The sequence below is a fragment of the Simochromis diagramma genome, unplaced genomic scaffold, assembly GCF_900408965.1.
Source record: "Simochromis diagramma unplaced genomic scaffold, fSimDia1.1 OVJJ01000366.1, whole genome shotgun sequence".
In the NCBI taxonomy this organism is placed as follows: domain Eukaryota; kingdom Metazoa; phylum Chordata; class Actinopteri; order Cichliformes; family Cichlidae; genus Simochromis; species Simochromis diagramma.
In genome coordinates this window covers 446,129-462,667 of record NW_024386970.1, presented here as the reverse complement: position 1 = coordinate 462,667, position 16,539 = coordinate 446,129, and the positions used below count along the sequence as shown (strand labels likewise).

The following is a 16,539-nucleotide window of genomic DNA, read 5'->3' as shown; positions in this document are numbered from 1 at the left end:
GAATGGTTTAGGACCAAAATACATCAGTGACCTCCTGACCCAGTATGAACCTTCCAGATCCCTCAGGTCATCTGGATCCGGTCTTTTATCAGTTCCCAGAGTCAGAACCAGACACGGAGAAGCTGCATTCAGCTTTTATGCTCCTAATATCTGGAACAAACTCCCAGAAAGCCTCAGATCAGCTGAAACACTCAGTTTATTTAAATCCAGGTTGAAGACTCACCTGTTCTCAGCTGCATTTGAATAAAGCACCAAATCCACACTTTTAAGCTTAAATTTCAAAACTTACATTTAACTACTGATTTTATCTACTGTTCTGATTTTATCTGTTTTGATTTTATATACTGTTTTGTTTGTTTGTTTGTTAATTAGTTGGTTAGTTTATTTGCTTGTTTTAATCAATTTTAAATCATGCTTTTTATTTGTTCTAATGTCTCTGTAAAGCACTTTGAATCACCTTGTTGTTGAATTGTGCCATACAAATAAACTTGCCTTGCCTTGCCTTGCCTTCACAAACAGGGAACAGTCTGTCTATTCTCTCCATCTGTCAGCTGCTGCTGGCTCTTCCTCCTCCTCTTCCTCACACACTGCTGAGTTTGTCCTGGTGGATCATCAGGGCTGCAAAGCCTCACAGATGATGTGCAGCAGTGGGTCCCTCAGTCTGTCCTCACTCTGGACACTTGCAGTCGTCAACACATGGAAATCAAATGTGTGATAAGCTGCAGGATTCAAACACAAGTGTAACTTATAAACACATGTTCATACTTTTATTCCACACTCAGAGAGAAAGAAACAGAGAGAGAGTGCAGGACAGACAGACAGGTGACAGTCTCAGGTGTACACACTGCTACACAACAGCACCAGAGAAGCAGGATTTAGTGTTTGTGTTATTACGAGTGCTAAACAAGAAGAGTTCCAGATGGTGCAGTGGACACATGTGTGACTGCTGTGATTAAAGCATCTTTCTTTCAGCTTAACGAGTGAACCGTCAGCTCGTTCAAACACACGTTAAAGTCCGTTTGGCTCGACACCACCGAACAGAGGCAGCAATGTAACATAGCTCACATTAACAGTGCAGTGGATCCTGCTTGTGCCGTGATGTTCAGGACTGCAAACCGAGCAGCATCACTGACTTTCAGCTTGTTGTGTTTGTGGATATATGACTGACTTTAATTATCCATGAAATCATCACATTCTCTGCAAGATTAAGGTCGACGATATATATATTTATATATGGGGCGATCGTGGCGCATTTGAAGTACACTTCGAATTGGGACATCCGTCATTGTGTGGCGGTGACGTAATCTCACTCAAAACGCATACTTCAAGTGTGCGGTCTCTTAATTGGGACACAGCCCCACAATTATAAAATCAGCACCACCATGTTTGGAGAAAGACCAACGAGTGACACCACAAACGTCTCTCAGATTTCTGTAATACCAGAGGCGTCGCCCCCTGCTGGCCACTAGAAAGAGTGCAGGTTTTAAAGTAATTTCCTGGATCGACTGCACTGATCAGACTCACGAGTTAAGAATAAATTAGGTTTTTAAGTTCATTCACAGCTTCTAAGTATTTTTATCCAGCTGTGTGATAAAACTGTCTCAGTTTAATGTTGGCTTACGAACCAAAGTTCACATCAGCGTAGGCGGCGCTGCCACAGCCAAGCGAACTTTCGCTTTACCTCGACGTCTCCGCTTCGGCTCTTAAAGTCGAAGTGTCGTCATTAAAAAGAAGTAGACTCTGCTCTACTTCAGCGCTCCCACAGAGACTTTTGGCACACTCGAAACAACTTTTTTCCTGAAGTGTTCGTGGCTGCTCGGTGAAACTCGGCTGCCGTACCTTCAGAGTGTAGGACACCTTCTCCTTCTCGGAGCAGATGCGCAGCAGCTCTCGCACCGACCTGAGAGAAACATACTCGTGTTAGTGCCGGCTCGTAGCGCTCAGCAGGTAACGAGAGAGCGTGAGGAGGCTGGGACGGGTTTGTCCTGCTGGTCTCTGTCTCCTCTCTGACGGGAAACTCGACCTCTGTCCGCACTGAGTTGCAGCTTCTCCTCATGAGAGAGGAGGAAGAAGAGGAGTTTCAGTGTGGTGAGGTTCGGCCAACGTCTGGGTCTGTTGGCGGTAATATGGGGGCTAGCGGCAGCATCAGTCTTAGTGACCAAGTGTTTCTTTCGGAGCCAGAAGACTTTCAGAATGGGTTTTATGTCAACAGCGGAGCAGGGGTGCTTACTGGGAAACAGCAGAGTCAGAACTCTGCAGCCAGGGAACAAGACCAAGAGTCTCTCAGTGTGGGGAAACTAAGTGACAAAAGTAGCGCAAGTGAACTCTCTCTGGGTGAGGACTCAATGCGGGATCGAACCAGCCTGAAATCAGCTGACAGCAGCCAGGACCTGAAACACACCAGTGAAGGAGAGGAGGGAGGAGAGCTGGAGGAAGATGAGGGGCCAGATGCTTGTGAGGATAAAGAGGGGACAAATGACCCAGAAGTCTTCAACCTTGAGCTTACTCTTTCTGGTTGCACAGAAGCTTCAGGTGCCACAGTTGCCATTTTAGAGGGTGAGTTTGTGAATGGGATGACACTGGAAGAGACAGAGAAAGAGATTGTGGAAGGACAAGACAAAGAGGATGACCATGATCCGTCAGAAGAATCTGAGGGAAAAGAGCACAAAATTCTTCTTGATACAGTCTGCAAAACAGTTAGATGGCTGTCAGCGAAACTTGGACCAACAGTGACATCTCGATATGTAGCCAGAAATTTGCTGCGATTGCTCACAAATTGTTACATTGGACATTGGACCTCATCAAACATGGATGCACGGCTGTCAGGAGGCACAGGTTTGTCTCAATGGGCCCACACAGCAGATCATGTTCCAGGGAGGTAGACGAGGGTATTCACAAAGTTTATTCCCAGCTATGTAGACAACCCTGTACTAAATTCAGCTTTGAGGATCAGCTTCTGAAAACATTTAAACTCTTCCAGTTTATGCTCCCTTGACTGTCTTTCAGATGGAATTTTAAATTTGAGTCTTTCTTTGTACAACATTCACACTCAAGAGCAACTTGGGGTCAGTATCTTGCCCAAGGATATTTGGCATGCACGCTGGGGGAGCCATCGATCAAACTACCAACCTCCCGATCCGTAGAAGACCTCTACTGGTTCTACCTCCTGAACTACAGCCACTAGGTAGCATGTCAGAGTCTCCTCCGTTATCAAAATTAACCAAACAAATCGCACCACCAGTTAAGAACGGCCATGCACCACCACCCACTATTAAGTCAGCTGTAAGCTGGTGGTGTATGCAGTGTTTTGGGGGGTTTACGCCTCAGGATACTCCAGCACGCAGGCTGAAGGAACCCGGGGTTGAACCACCGACCTTCTGATTCGGTTTTAGTTTTGGTGACTGTAAATGGCTTCAGAGAAGAGTCGATTGGAACGTGTCTGATAATAAGTTTCTCGTATTGGTTTTCAGCGTTCAAGAGAAGATGAGTTAAACTCCACGGTGTTGCACGGCCTTACGCGACGAAGGAAGAAAAGAAACATTACTGAAACATTGATGAAGCCTCTGTTCAGCACGAGCCTGTGTCTGTATGCCAGCAGGTGCAGAGGAGGCTGAAACACTTCATTTATTATATATCAGCGCAGGCTTTCCCCAAACAGGTAACCCTCCTGCAGCCTGAAGCAGCCGAAACAATAGACGCCTATTAATTATGCAATCTATTCTCTATGCTCTGTGAAATATTGATATAAATATTTGATTCAGTACAGGTGTATTGATTTGATGATGGCAAGGGAGATGATCTTATTCCAGGTGGGGGGATAACACCAGCAGCTTACAGTGTGGACCATAAATATTTGGACACGCAGACATTTCAGGGTTTGTTTAATATCAAACACTTTCTGTCTTTCACCGTCTTTGCACCGATACTAACGCTGACTGTACTGTTCAATTCTGCAAAAAGCACCGTTAACTCGAGCAGGTCTGCATAAATGTTAAACACGTCATGCCTCAGACGGTTAGCAGCCACCCAAAGTCTTTCACCGTCTTTGTCCTCTCTGGTGCTGCTTCAGTGCAGACATCTCAGCCTTTGTTGGGTCTTTTTGTCACCATGAGGTTTCGGACTGTTCTCCAGCGAGTTTTCGTGAATTTATCTGACTGACCACACAGAACAGTCCTGTTTTATGCTGCTTTTATCGAATCCTCTGAGGTTCTGTTCAAACTCTTAAATACGCTCGTTTACATCTTGCTCGGCAGATTATTTTTAAACCTTTGAACAGGTTCTAACGGCCATGCTTCACATGCAGATCTGTAAATGAACCTTCTCAGGTTACAGCTGCGTTTTGGTGCTTTGTTCTAAGATCTTATAGAGAACCTGAAGCACTAAACTGGATGTATGTACCTAATGTTCCTACTGAGAACGGATGACCTGATGTTGCCCATCATGGTGTACGTCTTCCCTGAGCCCATCTGTCCATACGCCAAAATACAGACGTTATATCCATCCACACAGGAAGTTATCACAGGCAGAGTTCCTGCAAACACGACTTCCTGCAGAGAGCAGGGACAAAATCTGCAGATAATTAGTGCTGGCTAGAAAAAAAACAGCATGACGGGCATTCGACCATCTGAGGTTTGCTGCTTGGATTTTTTGGGCATGTTCTGGTTTTCTGGATGCAGATCCACGCTCCCCACAGGATCGTCAAATGAAGCCTCATGCCAATTTGTTTATGAGGCATTAAACAAAAATTACAAACCAATCAACGTTAATAAGCTGAGTGCTGCGAAGGCCAAGCGCTCGTTAGTGCCCGGGCTTCATTAAAATCTAGAGCAAATTAACGATCAAAAACAAACCTTCCCGGTGGGAAAATTAATGACAGAGCTGTGGTATTTAATAATATGCAGGATTGCTTTTAACTGCTAAGTTTTCTGTTAATTAACACAGACACTGTAATATAATCCAACCTCTTAACCTCCCCCAGATCACCAGCAAGCAATCTAAAGTAAGAGTTTGTGTTCAGAGAGCATCCGTCTCTTTGTATCGAATGTTCAGCTACCTGCAAACAGAAAAGCTCGTAAAGGAATGAAACTGCTGTGCCAAAAAAACGAGTCTTCATCTGAAAGGTTTCATCTTCTACTTTTTGAGCATTTATCTTTAAGATGTGGTTAAAATGGGCTTCCAGTTGAGTGTCGGTAGGCCAACCACTGGCTGCTTCTGTATTGTTTAAAAATAGGCATGACTGAGGGAGGAGCTCCTGTCTGAAATCGTAAGTTTGTGTGTTCAGAATTGTGGAAGAAGTCTAAGCCTTTACCTGTGTGCTGCTGGGAGAGTAGACTTTGTCAAACTGGAACTTCTTTCTACTTCCTTTCTGGATGACGACCACCTCCTGGTCATCCAAGCAGCTGGAGGCCGAGCTTTTCCTGCAGCGGCAGAGCACCCGGGTGTTCCCCTGCAGCTCGAGCAGCTTGTTGTACAGGCTCTTCCTCTCCACCGCCTCCTTCCTGTCGAGGGATCGTAGCTTCTCCACCTCACTGGTTGCCTCCTGTTCCGCTTGAGCCAACTTCCCCAGAGGACAATCGAACTGCCCCAGGTGGCTCTTAATGTCAGCGAGTGCCAGGTGAACTACGGAGCGAAGGTGCTTGTTTGAGACGTTCGGCTCCCGGGTCAGCCGGCGCAGTTAGCCGATGTCCACAGCAGGCTTGATGACGGGTTTGGCAGGTGGGACGGGAGAAGCTCGGCGGTTCAGGAGGGATCAGATCTTCTCCTGGAGCTCCTGCTTGTCAGCCTCGAGCTCGGCGAGCTTCTGATTCAGGTGCTGAACAACATCAGTCAGATAGCAGACTTCCCTCACTCTCTCTCTCCAGGAGGGCTCTGTAGGGTTAAAGCAGCATGTTTGATCACATGGTGCTCAGATATCTGATAAAAATAAAGATAATATAACGTCTTCTGACTCAAATGTTCCCAAAAAGCACCACTATAGCTTTGGATTTGTATGATTTTCGTTCCACTTCTCACGTGTGCACCACTTTGTGTTGGTCTTTCACGTGGAATTCCAATAAGATTGATTCATGTTTGTGGCTGTAATGTGACAAAATGTGGGAAAGTTCAAGGGGGCCGAATACTTTTGCATCCACTGTAGATAGCTCTACAGAAGTAGCATAAAGGAAGTAATGTTTATTAATAGAATAGAATAGAATTCAACTTTATTGTCATTGCACATGCACAGGTACAGGGCAACGAAATGCAGTTTGCATCCATCCAGAAGTGCTTTAGTGATATAGATATATTACAATATATATTAGCAATAATTATGGGTCTATTATGGTATGTTATAATGTACACGGTATGAAGTATGTTGTGAATATTCTATAACTATAAGTATGTACAGGCTGTAGTGAGTACAAGCTATGTACAGGCTATGAACAGGATATAAATATGAAAAACTATACAGAATATGAAATAAATAACTTTACAGAATCTGAGATATACAGCTATACAGAAATGGGAACTATGCAAGTTGTAAACAGTTGTAGGATTAAAGATTATCGAATGTACAGAATTATTTACACAGAGCTATACAGTAGTGCAGTTAAGATAAGTGAGGGTGTGGATAATTTCTACAGAGGCTATATAAAGTGCTGGTGGTTGTGAGTGGTGGTTCAGTCCATGTTATTATTGTGTGTTTGAGGGTACAGTTGTCCATTGTGGGTGTGTGTATGTTCAGTCCATGAGTTAACGTGGGTCAGATGTCAGGAGGCAGAGTTCAGGAGTCTGACAGCTGTGGGGAAGAAGCTGTTCCTGGTACCTGGTGGTCTTAGTCCGGAGGCTCCTGTAGCGCCTCCCAGAGGGCAGGAGGGTGAAGAGTCCATGTGATGGGTGACTGGGGTCTTTGATGATTTTCCCAGCCCTTTTCAGACACCGCTTCCTGTAGATGTCTTTTATGGCAGGAAGTGGTGCTCCGGCGATGCGCTGGGCAGTTTTCACAACCCTCTGCAACGCCTTCAGGTCCAAGGCAGAGCAGTTCCCAGTACCAGACTGTTGTACAGTTGGTCAGGATGCTCTCGATGGTGCAGCGATAGAAGTTCACCAGGATGTCTGAGGACAGGTGGTTCTTCCTCAGAGTCCTCAAGAAGAAGAGGCGCTGGTGAGCCTTCTTGACCAGCTTGGAGCAGTTGGTCGTCCAGGTGAGATCCTCGGAGATGTGGACTCCCAGGAACTTGAAGCTGCTCACACGCTCCACAGCCGTCCCCTTAATGTGGATGGGTGGATGTGGGTCAGCATTCCTCCTGTAGTCCACGATGAGCTCCTTGGTCTTCTCGGTGTTAAGCAGCAGGTTGTTCATGTCGCACCACTCAGCCAGACGATCCACCTCTTCCCTGTAGGCGGCCTCATCGTTGTCACTGATGAGGCCAATCACCGTGGTGTCATCTGCAAACTTAATGATGGTGTTGGAACCATCAGCAGGTCTGCAGTCGTGGGTGAAGAGGGAGTAGAGGAAAGGGCTCATCACACAGCCTTGTGGTACACCGGTGTTCATCGTGATTGTAGATGAGCAGCGGTTATCCAGCCGGACATGTTGGGGGCGGTTGGTCAGGAAGTCCAGTAACCATTTGCAGATGAGGGAACTGATGCCCAGGTCTGTCAGTTTCCTGATGAGTTGTGAGGGGTGGATTGTATTGAATGCTGAACTGAAGTCTATAAACAGCATTCTGGCGTAGGTGTTGTTGTTGTCCAGGTGTGAGAGGACAGAGTGCAGTGCGATGGAGACTGCATCCTCTGTGCTCCTGTTCTGGCGGTATGCGAATTGGTGGGGGTCCAGGGTGGGGGGGAGACAGGATTTGAAGTGTGCTAGGACCAGCTGCTCTAAGCACTTAGTGATGATGGGGGTGAGTGCTACTGGGCGGTAGTCATTGAGGCAAGATGGGTTGGAGTTTTTGGGTATCGGGACGATGGAGGTGGATTTGAAGCAGGCCGGTACCACAGCGTGGGCCAAGGACAGGTTGAATATGTCTGTCAGCACTCCTGCAAGCTCCCCAGAACACGCTCTGAGAACACGCCCGGGGATGCCATCAGGACCTGCAGCCTTGTGGACATTGATCCTGCTCAGCACCGCTCCTACGTCGGTGGGGGAGAGAGTCAGAGGTTGGTGGTCTGGCGTCATGTCTGCTTTGGTTGTGGTTGTGGGGTTCCCTCGCTCAAAACGAGCATAAAAGTTGTTGAGCTCGTTGAGGAAGGAGACATCAGAGGATGTGGGGGAGGGTTTGGTGGTCCTGTAGTCTGTGATGGTCTGGAGTCCTTGCCACATGCGTCAGGGGTTGGAGTTGGAGAAGTGTTCTTCTACCTTCTTTTTGTAATGGTGTTTGGCTTTTTTGATGCCCTTCTTTAAGTGTCAGCTCATCTGAAATGCAGCGTTTCTAACAGCTCGACAAACATCAGCAAACACACAAACTGTGTGTGTCACAGTGTGTTGCAGCTAAAGGCCCAGCTGGTGTATCTGACAGGGAGAGAAAAGACAGAGAGCCAAGTTCACTCAGAGATGGAGACAGAAATTATTGTGAGTTGTGGCAAAGTCCATCTCTACAAGCAACAGAAAATAGTTATTAAAATTTAGACTGAAATAAAGTTTGTATTCGTTAGCTTTGCATACTTATAGGCGATAATAATGTTCTTTAAGGAGCTACTTTTACTTTAAATACATTTCAGAGTCGGTACTTTTTCACACAGAAGCACCACCTTTCTCCAAAGGAACATGAGCATCATTTGGTGTCCAAGTGGGATTGCTCCACAAACTGAGCACAGCATTTGTTTGCAGGCCAAGAAGCCAAACTCTGCCATGGCCCGGTAGATTAGCCGATCTCAGAGGCACCCGAAGGCTGATGATAAGCTCATCTAAGAGGTGCTTTGTGAGCTTCTTTGGCTCACAGACGAGATTATCAACAATCCAGATTATTCTTTCATAATATATCTGACAGCCAGTCAATGTCATCTATGTTGTCACTGATGCCTGCTTAGGGATATGAACATCCATCTTCCATCCCGGTGACACTGGCCGGTTGGGCTACACCTTGGGCAGGTCAGCAGTCCATCACAGGCAGACTGACAATGCTCACAACCAGTTTAGATTATTTAACCCAACATGCACGTCTTTGGACTGCGTGAAGAAACCGATGCAGGCCAGTGGAGAACAAGGAAAGTCCAGATAGAAAAGAAGACCACTGCGCCACCATGTCATCATTTACAAACACAATCTGATGTTAGGGTAACTCTAATAAGCAGCCGCCCACGTGGTTACATCTCCATGCACCATGTTCCTCACCGTGACTCGTTGGACTGGAGCTTTGCCGAACTCGGCGTTCTTCTCCCACTGAAGCGGCAGCAGCAGCCAGAGGCCCGACTCGGGATCCCAGAACCTGCAGATATTCCCCCTCTCCTGCACGGAAACAGCAGAACCAACAGGATTCTCTAAAGACAAACTCACATGCTTCTGAAACTGCAGAGCTAACGATAAGTGAACGCAGCAGTCGAGAGTAGGCTGGTGCACAGTTTACACAGCATCGCACAGTAAGTGGCTACTCCTGCAGTGCAGACTGGACTGTCTCAGCAGCAGGTTCACTCACAGACTTTAATCTGTCATCATGACTTTTCTGCATCAACATTTGTAAAGGCTTTTGTAAGTGCAGGCACAGCAGTGCTTTTTTTTTTTTTAGATGCTGCCGGTGCGGTCGTCCTCCCAGGCCGTCGGCTGGCTGCTGCCGTGAGCCTGCAGCTGACCGGAGCCCTGGAGGAAAGAGCGTGTCCTGTCATCACTCCCGTTTTCATGGAGGAAACTCTCGAAGTGCAGAGACACTTCTTCCCCCTCTGCCGCAGTTTCCTGGTATTAACACAAAAGCCACTCACTGCTCAACACTGTCAAACCCACTTTGGTGCAAATACACTGGAAGTGACAGTCGCTGAGAATCATCACAGCCTGCCAGAGGACAGCAGCTGGAGTGCTGGATGTGTGCGTGCTGTTCTGGTCGATCACAGAATATTATCAGCACTGTTACCGTTTACATGCTTTATGCCTCATTTCCAGCAGAGAAAGACTCTAATCATGATGGAAAATGTGAAGGAGGGCATCGATTTTCAGCTCGTCCTGCTGGTAAAGACCTCCCACATCGTCATTCCTACTAAACCGAAGTAATTCAGTAATAGGCAAACAGCTAAACAACCAAACAAACAAAAATTCTTCCCTGTTTTGTTTTGTTGGTAGTTTTTTGTTGTTTTTCCCCCCACATTTTAAATTAAGAACATTTCTATGAATTAACATAAACTTTCTGTAACTGCAGGACAGTCTGAGCAAAACCTTTTTTTATTTTACACATTCATTTCTTATAATTTTCTCAGATTGTCCCACAAATCGAGACCTGCTGTTGAAATGACACAGTTTTTCCTAATGTTGTGATATCTCAGGACTAAAGATGCAGTTAAATTAGTTTGCACTGACAGAAAGAGCAGTTTGGTCTGGTCGCACCTTAAAAGCTGGCTGTGAATAATTAGCAAGTAATTAGGGAGCATTGCAGGCCCCTGATTACTCCTGCAGAGGTCACACCCACTCACAGATACTGGAGGACCAGCAAGTCCTGCCATGAATAGTATAACAGAGCCCTGACCTTCATCTGTCTGTGTCTCAGGTAACTGTGACAGTTATGTTTTGTCAGCTGAGGCTGGGAGAGGACCATCAGACATCACAGAGGATCAGTGATGACATCATAACAGCAGCTCTGAGTCAAATGATCAGGACAGATGTTTAATGTTAAAAAGCTGCTCACGGTCACAGCTGGATCCACCACCGGCTGGGATGCGTCCTCCTCCTCCTCTTTGCTGGTTCCTCCATCACTCTTTACACAATGGACGTCCACAGTGTGACTCTCAGCTTTGCCTTCCCTCAAATCTGCCTGCTAACACACACACACACACACACACACACACACACACACACACACACACACAACCCCGTTCAGCTATCTTAGTGAGGACCTTCATTGACATAATGGTTTCCCTAGCCCAGGGGTCACAACCTTTAACACCCAAAGAGCCATTTGGAGCCGGTTTCCACGCAAAAGAAAACACTGGGAGCCGCAAATACTTTGTGACATCTAAAATGAAGATAACACTGTACATATTGTTTTTTACCTTTATGCTTTGTGTGAACAACTAAGGTGTGCTGCTTATGACATCCATAAAGTGCTACAGAGAAAATTACATTTTATTTATGTAATTAACACATTTTGAACTCTTAAAGAAATATAACAAAAGCAAAGCTGAACTAAAATGATCCAGCAAACAAAAACTGTTATATCGCCTTTGGGCTTTTGGAGCTTTGACCTGACTTATAAAAATAACTGAAAAAAAGCACTTTGCTGCTAAAGAAATGAAAAATAGATATTTACAAAATTCTGCCTAAATATGTATTTTACCTGGTTAATGTGTGTGGCGGGGCGTGGTCTGCAGCGCCGCTGCAGGGGAAGAGGACGCACCTGAGCGGGACCCGCAAACATGCCTCGCCGCCTTAACGTCTGTGCGATCTATGCTGTTGTGTTGGTGTGTGTCGGGCTGTGAGCTGCAAAGCTACAGCCGGCTGTGTGCGTCAGCAACTGTGTGTGAAAAGTGGTCAATAAAGAGAAGCTGAAAAACGTGTTCATGCAAACATCGTGGGGTCTGCTGTGATATGTTTACAACGGGACTTCTGCTCCTGAACCTCTGCGCACAGCGTCTGCAGGTCGGGGCTGTACGAAGTCACTTTCATCTTTACAGGACTGTAAACTGTCGTCTGTGAGGCGTGAGCGTGTTTGTTTGTAACATAGTTCACGGTGGAGCTGCTGACATAATGTGGATCCGAAGATCCATAATTGGCCTACCTGGGGTTGAAAGTCTCGATAAATGCAGGCGTTTCGGCGGCTACACCGGCTTCCACGCGTGTGACGCTTATTTTGAGCGATGAACAAAATAATAGAATATTGTGGTGGACCACTGGAGGGCTCTACTCACACCCAGTTCTCAGGAAGTGTTGTTGCTGTGTTTTGGAGTGAAAAGTATTCAGTTGTGTGGTGATGAGTAATAAACGAGGAGTGTTAATCGAGAGCTCTCGTGTCGTCTGTGTTTACCTCCACATTGGTGACCCCTGACTCGAACATGCTGCAGTGCGATGGTGGCACCGACTCCGCTCTGGATGCATCAGCAGCCGCCAGCCCTCTGCCTCCGGCTGCAGCTACGTTTGCTGTGGCGCTCGAGCTGCCGGACTTTTGGCTTCACGATCCCCCGTCGTGGTTCGTGCACGTGGAGGCTCAGTTCGCCCTTTGTGGCATCTCGGCTGACGACACGAAATATCACCATGTGGTGGCCTCTCTCGACCCGCCAACCACCCGTCATGCGTTGACTCTCCTCCGGGACCCACCCACCCGAGGGAAATACGCCGCCCTTAAGGAGCTGCTTCTTCGGCACTATGCCCTCTCCGACGCAGAGCGAGCCGAGAAGCTCCTCTCCCTCTCAGGCCTGGGTGGCGGTACGGCTCTCGAACTGATGGAGCACATGCTATCCTTTCTCGGACCAGACGACGGGGGAGATTCCTCTTCTCCCACATCTTCCTCCGACAGTTGCCAGCGGCCGTGAGAGCCGGCCTTGCCAACTCTCCACTTCTGGGCGCGAAGGATTATCGCTCCCTGGCTGAGGAAGCGGATCGTATTCCGCGTTTTGGCGCCGGAGCGCGCCGCTGCCTGCTGCCTTGCGCTTATCCGACCCTGGGACACGGGCCCTGCCAGCGTGCAGTAGCGGCCGCGACCGCTGCTGAAAAAAGAAAAACTGCTCTTCATAGAAGACTCGCGCTCCGGGAGACGTTTCCTGGTCGACTCCGGCTCCCAGAAGAGCCTCCTTCCCCCAGACCGGCGCCAACAGTTTAGCAACGGGCTGCGGACCGCAGCTTATTGCGGCTTATGTCTTGCGCGGGCTGCCTTTCGTCTTCGTGTACCTTGACGATATATTGGCGGCCAGCTGTTCTGAGAGTCAGCACGCGTCCCATCTGCGTCAGGTTTTCCAGCACTTGGCGGCACACGGCCTGATCATCAACCCTTCCAAGTGACAGTTCGGGTTGCCGGTTCTGGATTCCTTGGGCCACCACATTTCCGCTGACGGTGTGGTTCCGTTGCCGGACAAGGTCCAGGCCGTTTCAGCTTTTCCGCGTCCGACGTCCGTTAAAGTGCCGCAAGAGTTCTTGGGGATAATCATTTTCTACAACCGCTTTCTCCCCAGAGCCGTTTTTGACAGGGAGTTGCTGTGCAGTGATGTGCTGTTAACTCAGCGGTACAGTTCTCCTGCATCTTTACTCGCATCCTGCGGACTAGTCCGCTTTTTTCACCGCACAGCACCGGCGCTCCATCTGTTGTAAGTCCAACAAGTTTGTCCCAGGGCAGTTTCACGTCGTTACACTTTGCCATGCGTTTTTAAAAATGCCTTTTCCTGTCGTTGTCCCGTGCATCGATTTAATGTCCAATATTTCCTCTCCACGGATGAAGCTGCTCAGCTGTGCAGTGTCCATCATGTCTGTACTTTCATCCACAGCCGAGTATGCAGTGAAGTTTTTGCTTCTTTCACACAGCTGTGTTCTTAAATCAGTGACCATCTCACAAACCGATCAGCAATCGTATTTCTGCTCAGGCTCACATTTGCTAAACTCTGCGTTTTGTCTGGACACAAGACGTCGCACAGCTTCATCCTGCAGCTCTTGTGTGGTACCGGGCTGATTTGGCTCCTCTGCTACGATAAAACTTGCTTTCACAACAGCTTCACTTTGTGGTTTTGCTCTGGTGACGAACGTCTGCTGAAACGTCAGATTCTTCTTTAGCTCTTCTACTTCCTGTAGTTTCTGCGTTTCGGTTTTTCACCTTATCCTGACGTTTTGTCTCGTAGTGCCGTCTTAAACTAAATTCCTTCATTACAGCCACATTAGCTCCACTAATAAGACGCACGGTTTACCAGCATGTCTGTAAACATATATTCAGCCTCCCACCGGCGCTGAAAGGCTCTGCTTTCAGAGTCAACTTTTCTCTCCACCATCGTGAGCGGCTAGCTTGACGCGGGAATGTTCCCAGTTAGCCTAGCGCTCAGCAAGGAGGCTGCAGCGCTGCATCATGGGATCTGTAGTTTGTATATTACTAGCGCCTCATATCGCCGGGCCATGCATAACAATAATAATACATCTATATAAAATGATCTCGCGGGCAGGATGTGGCCCGCGGGCCTTGACTTTGACACATGTGCCCTAACCCTAACCATTAAAAATGAATGCCTAGCCCTAACCCTGACCCTAAACCTAACCATAACCTAATTGTAACCCTGACACTAAAACCACATTTTGAGCCTCAAAAAGGACTTCAAACTTGTGAGGACCGGTGAGTGTGTCCTCACGAGTGACTGTTGGTTCTCACAAGTATAGTAGGATGCAGATTTCGGTTCTCACAAAGCTAGCTAGACAGGAACATGCGCGCACACACACACACTCCTTCCCAGACTCCAGTGGATACAAACAGTGTGGAGGAAACATTACCTGCAAGGTGCCGTTGCTCCCTCCTGCAGGTGTGGAGGCCTCCAGGCTCCGCCTCTCGGGCTTCTAGCGTGCCCAGCTGAGGCTCCTCACTGACAGACGCTCCGCTGCCCATCACGACATCCACAGACTCAGAAGCATCCAGAGAAAAGGAGACAGAGAGGGAGCTGGCAGTGATGTCAGCCTGACAGGTGAGAACAGGTAATCCGACACACGGGAGTGTCTCCTGTCACCTCTGAGGATGACTTAAAGGGGTTTCCCTTCTCATGAGGTCTTGTTAATGGTTTTTTATGAATGATTTAAATGTGATTTCAGTATTTATCATGTGACAAACTGCTGGTTTATCAACCTGCTGTTGGTCATTTACAAACTCATTTCTCCAAGAAGCTGCTGTGAAGAGAAGATCTCCAAAGTTTTACCCTCAGTGTTCCTGCTCTGCACTGCTGAAGATCAACACTAGAGGGCAGCATCTACACACTAAGACACTGCAGGGAACACGACTCCTGTTACTCATCCTGGAGAAGGTCGATGGTGTTGATACAGGAACACTTTAGACTGCAGAGCAAACTCACCTGTTCAGCCTTTCATGACCTGCCCACTGAGGCCCTGACCGTCCGACAGCTCTCCTTTCTTCTGCTTTGTTCAACACCAGTATCGGTCATTTAACCTTGCTTTAGGGTTAATCTCACTGTCGTGACCTCAGTCAGCAGTTTGCATCCTTCACTGTTGCCCAGGGGCGTGTCTAGAAGTGGGCGTGAGGTGGCGCCTGCCCTCCCTGAAATCTGATTGGCCCCTTGGGACCACGCTGGGCTGGAACACTGCTCCTCTTTTAGCCCCCACCATGTTGGATGAGACAGGAACATTTACTCAGGTTTTATGTACTTTTTCTTCATTGAAGTATTTCCACACACTTTATATTTTGAGTGAAATCACTGCATGATCGATCTGCTAAACAATATATTAGTGATTAAAACCATCATCAGCTGGAACATTAAAGATATACACATCAGTAAATCTATAATTATAGCCCAGTAACATCATCATATATTTGAATACACAACCACTCAGCTATTAGGCTACTTAAAAAGATTATAACTTTTAATTAAGTAAAAAATTTTAATACTTTTTTGCACTTTGCAGAACACAAAAAACAAAAGCAAACACAAAAGAGTAGAGCATGTCTGCATGCATGCTGATTCAGCAGGGGTAATATTAAAGAAGGAAAGCAGAGAATATTTATTTGAAAGTGAAAGAGGATTCCTGAGAGCCTGACGACAGGAAGTTACTGATGCTCAGACTGCCGTGCCTGCTTACCAGGTCCCCACAATACTAGAGCCAAAGCCACACTTATCAGAGGGTGAACAGGCACGTCCACGCCAGTTCACCCCAAATCACACGTGCAGAGCATCAAGCTGTGAAGACGGTTTGAAATCCGCTCGTGTGCAGCAGATTTACCACAGTGGAGAGGTGGGAGTGCTCAAAATGTGCACAAAAACAAAAGTGTGCCTGTGTGAGTGGAACGAGCGTGCTGGAGTTGTGCTGCAGGGCTGACAGTTTAAGGTGTTTTAGCCCCGCCTCCTGCTACACCTGAAATGAAGCCTGAGCTTCTGGCTCACATGGATTATGTGCACAGGTGACCTCGTTATCAGAACTGTGGCCATGTTTAATGCGAACATCCACCACGGCAGCAGGATGCAGAGGAATAAATATATGTGAAAGGTTTACCCTCTTTTGTGAACTCTGGCTGATGCACTTTCTCTTCTTCAGTGTTCGGCTGCTTTGGATGTGTCATGAAATGTGTTCCCAGAACTCGCTTCAGGCCAGACAAAGTGAGAGCAGCTGGTGATCCCAGCAGATATATTGTATCCCAGTCTGTGAGCCATGGAGCAGTAAAATCCTCGCTGATTGCTCCTTTTAAAAGAGGTGGACGCGTTTCTGCTCCCGGAGGAGCTGCCGGCTGTTCT

At 47.4% G+C, this 16,539-nt stretch overlaps 1 long non-coding RNA gene across 2 annotated transcripts; it reads right to left on the bottom strand.

The window, feature by feature from the left end:
* Positions 1 to 675: 675 nt before the first annotated feature.
* Positions 676 to 15,600, bottom strand: LOC120737860. Of its 2 annotated transcripts, XR_005696856.1 has the most exons (6): positions 12,144 to 15,600; positions 10,809 to 10,937; positions 9,314 to 9,427; positions 5,309 to 5,868; positions 1,840 to 1,900; positions 676 to 719 (listed from the first exon to the last, which is right to left on the bottom strand). It is a non-coding gene; the product is annotated as an uncharacterized LOC120737860 (long non-coding RNA). The 2 variants fall into 2 exon arrangements; XR_005696855.1 differs by lacking the exon at positions 676 to 719 and having other exon boundaries at positions 1,260 to 1,900; positions 12,144 to 15,599.
* Between the last annotated feature and the right edge of the window lie 939 nt (positions 15,601 to 16,539).